Source organism: Pollicipes pollicipes, unplaced genomic scaffold (assembly GCF_011947565.3).
Source record: "Pollicipes pollicipes isolate AB1234 unplaced genomic scaffold, Ppol_2.1 Scaffold_5724;HRSCAF=6776_pilon_pilon_pilon, whole genome shotgun sequence".
Classification (NCBI taxonomy): domain Eukaryota; kingdom Metazoa; phylum Arthropoda; class Thecostraca; order Pollicipedomorpha; family Pollicipedidae; genus Pollicipes; species Pollicipes pollicipes.
The window spans coordinates 40,942,121-40,952,026 of NW_023596746.1; the positions used below are offsets into that span (position 1 = coordinate 40,942,121).

The following is a 9,906-nucleotide window of genomic DNA, read 5'->3' on the forward strand; positions in this document are numbered from 1 at the left end:
CGGGATTACAGCAGTGTGTCAGATGTATAGCTACAGCCGCTCCTCTGCATCAGGCGGCACCCATACAAGTTCGACCAGTTCAGTGCAGTCCTGGCGGTCAGACGTCTTTTCGTTCAATCCTGTGTCGGGCAGGAGGACAACTACAGCTTTGTACATCTCAAGAAGTAGCGCATCAGTCGTAGCCGTGACTGTCGTGGCGCACCAGTGGAATGCTCGGCTCACAGCCGCCAGGGTGCGGTGTTGAGGCTTAGTGCCGCCTGAGGCGTGTCTGGCAGCTCCATCGACGTGGGAAACTGCGACGCTTCTGTCTCCGAACCTTAGATACAACGTTGAATGCTACAGTAACCACCCATTGTTTAAGGGGATGGACATTCATTTTTCATTCGTGTTTCGTGTGGTCGACCACGTTTTCAGAGAATCCGTCCATTACTTTGCTGGCGCGTGACGTGATAACTGGATCACTTCCGTTTGCGTGACACCCAGTGGATGATGATGTACATTGCATGTACAAACACATGCATGCCAGCAGATGCTACTCGTCCAGCTGCTTTCAAAGATGTGGTGCCGACACCCGCAGCAAAAGCAAATGCCTTCGAATTGCTGCTGTCACGCTCAAGACCCAGCGTTTCAGGACCTCCTATGACATGTTGGTTGGGGAAAAATCCCCTCCCAGTAGCGTGTTCCAAACAACATCTCCCCTCTGAATGGAGGGGGAAAATTCCCCTCAGCCAATGGGCCCTACCAGCAAGGTGTCACCGGTCAAGCATATCATTCTAGGCCGATGACGTATGGACGAGGAATTTCCAATATCTTAAGACAAAATCATCTACTCAAAATTTCCACCATAAAAAACACAGCAAAATTCCCAAGAAACGACAAACTTTCCACAACAAGTAAATTCATAATCGCATTTACAGCATCCCACAATTACCCAACGGAAGGACAAAAACCATAATTAAGCTCGGGTATTGCAATCATTTGTCATCATTTTATAAAACAGATCAACGCTTAATTCCCGGGAATCATCCAAGACAGTGTGATACGTATCGCCGCCACAGATCATCTCAACTTACCATCAATTACAAGAACAGAAAAACAACAACCTTTTGATCAAAACCGGCATGACGACCAAACATGGCATTTTGAGGTGCACTAATGTAGTTTATCAATTTTCCTGTCCTTTCGAGGATTATAAGCTTCGTGAAAGGATTATAGGCTTCGTGAGATAAACATATTTGCCGTTGCACTGCTTCTCCTTCCAGGCGGCTTACAGAGCATATGCGATGCGGTGCTCCAAAACGACACATGAGCAAGCGCCACCAAAAATTGACGTGCAAGCAACTCACCAAAAACACACCAATTATCAAAATGCAACATACCAAAGCACGACTGACGACATTAGAAGCCCTTCTGATTCACCTACATGCCCCAGCATTCAACAAACAACTTAATTCTTGCGGTACTCTGGGATTTGAGGACAGACAGGAGTCACCCATTTGTGGGACACGTGAAATATGTGTGAAGTGTGTAGAATTGTACTGCATGGGTCTGCAAATACACTAAAGCCTGTTTCATTGAGCTTGTTTAAATGAGTCGTTCTAAGCTTACTTCACGAGATGCATTGTTTGTTTTTCATTTGAATCATTGAAGATATGTGAAGTGCTGTTTCGATCGTATATGACATCATATCTGTTTGATAATGATTTAGGGATCAAACCGAGCCGTAACGTTTTGATCCATATAGACAAATTCACGACCTTTTGTATGGGTAATCTTGGTGATTTCATCTTTGGACTCCAACCCGACATGACAAGCTAGTTAGAAACGTCGAACGAATCAACAGAAAGCTTGCTACCGCTCAAAGTTCCTTCATCTTTAATAAAACGGGCTTAAAAGAATATATATATATATATATATATATATATATATATGTATATACATATATATGCTTAAGGTAAATAAATGTCCTGACATAAAAAGTTGAAGCAGGGACGTAAAACTGAGTGTATCACAAACACGCAATTTGTTATTATTGTGGCCGTAGGATTCCAGAAACTTCGCGCAATCTCGGTGCGCTTAAATGGGCGTTTCCTTCAGACGCCTCTGATGTCAGATAAGCCTGCCACCGTTCTGGTCGTAAGGTCATCAACAACTGACAGAGCAATTTATCGAGAAAAGGGCAGAGCAGACACTAGATGCAACCAATTTGTAATTTGACGCACTTGTGTCGAAACGATTGGTAATCGTCCTCCGAACGGGGGAGCATCTGGCAACTTTGAAACGTATCCCAGGGCTACTAGGGGATACCCAGCGTTCGGATCTGACGTAACTGGCGCAGAGGTCGTGAGAAACCCGCCTTTAACAAACGTATTCCAGGGCTACTAGGGCCCCGTCCGGATCTGACGTAAATGGTGCAGAGGTCGTGAGCAGCCCGCCCTTAACAAACGTATTCCAGGGTTGCTAAGGCCCCGTCCGGATCTGACGTAACTGGCGCAGAGGTCGCGAGCAGCCCGCCCTTAACAAACGTATCCCAGGGGTGCTAAGGCCCCGTCCGGATCTGACGTAACTGGCACAGAGGGCGTGAGCAGCCCGCTCTTAGCAAAAACACGCTGCCAGCATTGGCACTGAACTCACGCAACCCGAAAAATGTAAAACCACTGTCAGAAGCGCAGTTTGAGCCCACGCACTGAGGTAAACACCAGAAACCATCGAAGCCCGCTGCCACGAATGGGGTTTGATTTGAACTCGGGAATCTGTAGCGCTTGTAAAGCTACTGCTAAGAGCAGACTTCGAACACACTCACTCCGACGTGTAACAAGTTTTTATATAGTCCATGAACATGCACGCAGCTTATCACTCAGCAAGCAACTCATGTGATCAAAAATACGCTGCCGGGAGTGGCGTTAGATTTGAGTCCCCGAACCTCTCAAAAGGCTAGACCCAGAGGTGAGGTGAGCCTCACTCAATGACGAGTACCAGAATCTCTCACCTAATTCATGAACACAGAGGTTGCTTGTGATCAAACAACTTCTAACTCCAAATCCTTTCGAAAACACCAGAGTACCCCACCTAAGGCGTTCCCCAACTAACTTTGGAATAGGTTTGAACATTGCTCTGAAATTTTGGGGGGCAGATTTTACATAAGTTGTACATGTAAAAGTGATAAGTTTTTTACCTCAATGATACATGATGTTTGATATCGTTCTTGACGATACGTCCGTGACATTTGGCTGAAAACTGACAATTATGCATAAATGTCGCAAGAAATGCACTTTAAAGACGTTTTCTAGACTGCTTTCCTTGTGTAAGTCATTCTTAGGTGTCTTGTCACTAAATGCGATTTTTAAAGGTTATTCGATTTAAACCGTGATGACACACATCTCACAGATCCGTACATGAAATGTCCCAGGTCTTGGATATTCTGCAATATGAAAACCAAGACTAAACGAACTCATATTTCTAAATCACATGCGAATCGGTAAATAGGATGACCACAGGCGCAGAAAACACCCCTGACAGCGAAAAGATATGAGCAACAGTTTCCGAGATAAAACTTGCGACGATTTTCGCAGGTCAAACAGAAAACACTTGTTTGGCAGTCTGCCATTCATAAATTATCGGTCTGGTGATATCAAACCGTCACAAAAATGAAATCGTAGTGAAAAGAAAAAAAATACCCTTTACCTTGGAATCTTACTTTTCACAAATTTGATCATGTGACCTTGCAACATATTTTCTAAATAACGACTCTGCCCAGTTGGCAAGTGAATATTGGATTTTTTGTCTGAAGGTGATCTAAGCTTTGTCAATTTCCTTTAAAGTAAAGAAGCAAAAGAGATAGGTTTCGTCCGGCAGACATAATATTTAGGTCCACAAGGTTGACTGTAGGCAGTGCCTGCGATAGCAAATGGAATATATCCAAACCGAAAGTCAATAGAGAGGCACGGTTGGTGAAATTTAGTAGGCCTTTCAATTTTCATTGGGAATATTTTGCGAAGGACACTCTTGCCTATTGAATTCACATACCGACAGGACTGTTGACTTTTACCATTCAGCCCTGCGTCGTCCTCTGCTCTGCACGTACGCATGTTTGGAGTAGTGTGTCACACTGAGCACGGCCGGGCGCGCGGAGCGGCGGCCGGCTAGTCGGCCGCGGTCTCTAGCGCCCCAGTCGAGTGTTCGGTCACTTCAGCTAGCTCGGGCGAGTGCATCGACGCGCTGGCCGGACGGCGGGGACGGAGAGCGGAAGGGCACGCGGCACGGCTGGGTTGATGTTGGACACGTCCGACTGTTCTGTGATCAGTGCAGAAGTACAGCCAGTAGGGACCATATTGTTCCCAGCAAAAGCAAGGAAAACAGCGACTACATATGCATGCTTTGTTTAGGTCTGTCTGTGTGTGTTCCACGCTGAATTTTCTGAGCTTGTTTTATGCTGACGTTGTATGCACCGTGTGTTCCAGGACGTTTTTGACAGTGAAGCTCATGTGTTCAAACGCGAAGCTTAGTTGGTTGTCAAAAAGTGACTCAGCAGATGACACGATATCGTCCGGTTATTGTTGCGACCCATATAGGCTACATAAAAACACATCGTCAAAGAACTGAGACTGGCACTGGAATACTTGTTCGAGATGAGTGCAAGGGCTGTAAATAGGCTGTTTCGTTTGCACTAACTGACAAAATAAATTGACCAAGGATCCAAGCATCCTGCCGCCAGAAGAGAGTTGTGCGAGTACACGTGAGGTTAACATTTGGGTTAACATCTGGGTTACCATCTGGATTGGCCGACTCGTGGTTCGATTGGGCGTGAAGATCACCCGTGAATATATCGAGCCTGAGTTGCTTACATCGGGGCATTTAAGTATTATTTGCGTAAAAGTGTGCTGTTTTCAAATCATGCTTTGGATGAGCGCAAAATGACCTTGGAAGTCGACACGCCCTAAAACCCCGATCATCATCATCACAAGCATGCTTCGGGGCAAAGGTAAATATATTTGATAGTGCTCTTCTGCGTCAACTTTTATAAAGTACAGTCATGCAAGATGTAGGGATTTGTCATATGTGGTCACCATGGGAAAATTTCGAGGCTTCTGATAAAAATTGAGATGTGCACCAGGGTGGTAAACGGGCAACGACACCGCGTCTGAATTCATGCGTGCACTGGACACTAGTGTGGTGTATTTGAACATCTCTGAGGATGGACACGTGTAGAGCGGCTGACAACCAATCGGAAGCGCTCCGTTGGCACTGACGAGCTGTGCAAGGGCGCGCCGTTGTCAAGAGAAAGCTGTCACAAACCACGCACATCGACGTTTCGACACCAAGCAACGCCTCGAAAGACGTCAAAAATTCGGTGACGACCTGGTAAGGTATGTTACGATTTTTAACCCTTGTCCTACTGGGCACTTCCCACACAAGACAAAGTGCAAGACGCCGTTCAGGGCTTCCGCTGGGACACGAATCAGTGCGCAGTGCACCCGTTATAGTGTCCTGGGATCAAGGACGGCGAGCAGCACCATCCTCAGTATCAGGAGTAACCCAAGATGCCTTAAAAGCTTCTGTATCATATCAGCCTGCACCAAGCAAAGTGTCAATACGGCGCACGCGTTTCTGCCTCACTGGGTGCCAGCAGTCAGGAACCAGGCGGCAGGCTGAAGAACCAGGCGACAGGGCTGAAGAACCAGGCGACCGAGCTGAACAAAGCCTCTACTTCAGCGACGGGAGCGGATCCCAGAACAAAAAAGAGACCCAACTTTGTGAGTGTGTGCAGTCACAGCGAGTGAGTTCCCCTGTGTGAGATGCGAGTGGAACTCTCCGCAACTCTCACGGGAAGGCGCGCGCGATGGGATCGGTGGATGGAACCGCGCGCGATGGGATCGGTGGAAGCGCGCGATGGGATCGGTGGACGCGCGCGATGGGATCGGTTGGAGGAACGCGCGCGATGGATCGGTGGAACGCGCGCGATGGGATCGGTCGAACGCGCGCGATGGGATCGGTCGAACGAAAAGACGCGCCATTTGCCGTGAATGAAGCCTCCGGCGCACCTTAGCAGAACAGCTTTTCACTCCCGAGGACGTGTGCACGTTTTGAATGAAAGGTTGTATCCGCGATCGCATCCATTCACGTTTCAAGGGCAGATATTGCAAAGGCGGCGGGCGAACCTCAGCGGCCGCCTCGCCAGCGCAGTGACGTCATAGGGACACTGAGATACCACAGATCCTGCCCGGTGGACCGGAAAACAAGCAGAGTGCATAAACTGTCGAAATATCGCGAAAACAGAGAGGTTAGAGTGATGAACGGTCATGGTCACCGGTGAGGCCACTGAAAGTTGTGTTGCTGAGGTGACTTTCGAAATCAGCATAAGAGGGCTGCTGGAGAACTTGCCTTTTGGTGACATCCCTCTGCTGTGTGAGCGTGTCGGAGGATTGTAGATCAGTGTGGCCCGCACAGGCTGTTGGGGATGAGGCTCGGTGTCTGCATGTGCACTGACGTGGTGTTTTGGGATGGTTTTTGTTTCATCCGCGATATTTTGGTGTTGGACAACTGAAATACAAGATTTGAAACGCATTAGGTGTGCGACATACGTGCTACAAAAAAGCATGTGGTTGTTAACCTACGGTTCTATATGTGGCGCGTTGGAACGCGGAAAGGTCGCCCTGTCAATAACGAAGAATTAATTAAACGTTTCTAAACGGAAGACACATAAATTTGGCCTGGACCTGACCTTGCACGGCCTTTGCTTACCTAAATTTATACTTAAAATGGCCAGACTCGTCATCTGGTGCAGAGTACATCTCGATATGGTCTTTTAGTTCGCATATATGTCATTGGGTGGCGTTATTGTCACCTTCAATAACGTTAGGCTTAGAAACATTGTTTGGATGACGAAAAGTATATTTTTTGCTTCACTATTTGAAAGCGCATTGGTGAAGCTTAATTCGCCCCCGGACATCAGGGTCGCTTTTTGAAAAGTTAGTGATAGCCAAAATGTTTTTTGTTTTTTGCGATTTCAATGACATCGGGATTTAATTTGATCACATTGATGGTTTATGAATGACATGCTGCCAGAAACACTTCCAATATGCCCTATGCAAATTTTCTCAGGCTTTATCACGGAAAACGTTTCTCGGTATTTGTTTTCGTTGCCACAGCTGGCCGCTGGCCTTCGACAACCATACATACCCATTCTTGCGCAAGTTGAAACAATTACAAAATATGAGGATTTTGTTTCCCAAAATTATCGGCTGCATATGGTGCAATGTTCCACTTTTAAATGTTTTTAACGCGGTTTTCTCATTGACGTGACTTGTTTAGTTTTTAATATAACCGTACAGGCTAATGCAACGATAGCCCTGATCCCTTAAACCTAACATGACATACCCTAGGTCAAATGTGGCGATGTCCACCAGGCTAGTGACTATTCCATGAGCATTAGTATCATTTGAAATGCATAAAATAGCTATCTATGCAACTCGTTTCGACTAACATAAGAACAGGCTAATGCATTACAAAAACGCATGTTTTCCTGGCTTAACACAAGCAGCATTTCATAATGGAAGGCGAAAACTTCCTTCTTCAAAGTTTTACTAGTGTGGGACTAACAAACTTGCCGCTTGTCACCGTCTACCAGTTGACACAAGGTGCCGAATCGTGCCATCCAGATAAACGCATTGGACGCGCGGTGTGGCACGTCTGGCGCGTGGTACTGCATTGTTGTGCCCCCACCCGGTGAGCGCACCTGGCAAACCCCTGTCCCTGAAACCCGTTCATAAATGTCTTCCGCAAACTCAGGGCTTCCTGACCGTCGTTGTCAGCAGCACTGGCTACCGGCACTCACTCGAACTTGCCGACAACCTATTGAAGACTTACTCTAAATAGGTTATGCATTTGAAATAGGTAGGTACCACGTGGACGACACATGAGGAGTTGGTGCACTTGGTGCACCAACTCTCGCATGTCAATTTGTTGCATGAGGAGTTGTGCAAGTATCAAATGATGATATTTAAGATAGCGTATATAGTGTAGTCATGTATAATATCCCATAAGGTAAGAGCGCAATGAGCAACACCTACTCGGTTACTAGCTCGGTCAGTACTGAATCTATTCTCGGTTTAGCTAGACCTTTCTTGAAAGGCGTGATATTCTTCCAACGTTTTAAAAAATGCCTAAAAATGCCGCATCGGACACATAATATTAAACAGGCAAATAACGTGACAATGTTTCCCACGGAACGAACTCGTGGCAGTTAAAAGGTGTCTACATTTTTCAACCAATTATAGTGCAATAGCGGCAACTTCCCGAAATTTACTTGAAACACCGGCTCTAAAGAAGTCTCGTTTTTATTTGGCATGCTGGACTGCGCCAACCGTCTGCGACATATCCATTTTGAACTCCATGAACATATGCTTAGTAGACATACATACCATAAGCTGGCATGCAGGGGAAGCAAGACTATAACCAGACAGAATGGAACCTTTGGGACCGGGGTAGCCTAGCGTTTGCTCCTAAATATTTTCGGTAGCCGCATATGACAGGGTAAGATGCTGCCATTTACCACATTAAGCAGTTGTGTCCCTTGCAGTTTGAGCAAAATTGCTGGAAAACTAGGCGAATCGGCAAACATGCTTAAGGTTGTCCAAAAGCAAGCTAATCGCAAATTACATCTGAAAAACTGGAAGGGAGCGTTAACATTCCTGCCCCTTGAGTGGTGGGAGAACATATCCCTCTTTCCTCCTCCCGACTTGTTCCTACGTCGATGCGTGCGGCTGACTGTGGACTGTTTCAGAAGACTGAAATTTGAAAACCCCGTGAGACACCTGTACCAGATCAAATAGGGTCACAAAGTCTTGCATTGCATTGCAAGAACAATCATAGTGCAAATGCGATGTAATGAAGAGCAAGGTTACAAAGCGCGCTCAAGCCGCCCCATACACACAGTGTAATACCAGTTGCAGTTTTTGGCAGGGCAGCCCGGATCTCGCATATGGTCACTGCCCCGAAAGGTCAAGGTCATGGCCATGTCAAGTTCATGCTAAGGCGAACGGTGTTGAAATGTTAACAATACCAACGCAGTGTGCCTGCATAGCACTTTTGGCACAAACTGTCCAAGTCAGTGCTTACCTAGTCCACATTTCATGGACCCAGTGTGACCTCGACTCAGTAGAGTACCCACAGTTAATCGCACAATTTTCTTCTCAAAATGATGCTGACATAGTGCATCGTAAAAACACATCTGCTCAGGTGTAGGCGTCATGAACAGCGTATAAAAAAGCAACTAGGTATCTTGGTCCAGCTTAATCTCTGAGGACCCAACCGGACATTCTCGGGCACAGTGACACCTGCCATCCCGGACCCCAAACTCGATTCTATTTGTGAAATTTCGAAGTATCGTGACCCAGGTGCTAGCATTAAAGTATCGTTTTGGCAATTTAACGAGACGCTTAACTGACGTCACCGAAACAAACCGGTCGTAGCCTGCGACCTTTTCGTGGACAATTATGAAAATATCTAGGATTGGTAAAGATGACATTAATTCACGTATGGAAAGATGTGTGCCTATGACGTTCGATTAGTTACCGCTATAAGTGGACAAAGCACTTCATTCTCTCCTCTCCTGCTGGCTTTTGCACAAAGCATAAAGCTATTACTGCCGTGTCACCCTTACGCATATTGTTCCTCACAACTGCAACTAACAACGTGAGTGACTAAATACCATCAATAACCACGTCAAATTGCTTGCCAGACCGCAAAACGGCCCGGTTCCCATTCAGTGATCCCACGATGCCAACGACGAAACAACCCGGACGTTGGAAAAGCGACTGCCAGGAGTGGGGTTCGAACCCACGCACTCAGACGAGTACCAGAACTTAAGTCTGGCGCCTTAACCGCTCGGCCACCCTGGCGTGCGTG

The 9,906-nt window shown here is 46.6% G+C and overlaps 1 non-coding gene across 1 annotated transcript; it reads right to left on the reverse strand.

The window, feature by feature from the left end:
- Positions 1-9,816: 9,816 nt before the first annotated feature.
- On the reverse strand, positions 9,817-9,899 carry TRNAL-UAA (transfer RNA leucine (anticodon UAA)). Its single transcript has one exon. It is a non-coding gene; the product is annotated as a tRNA-Leu (tRNA).
- Positions 9,900-9,906: the final 7 nt, after the last annotated feature.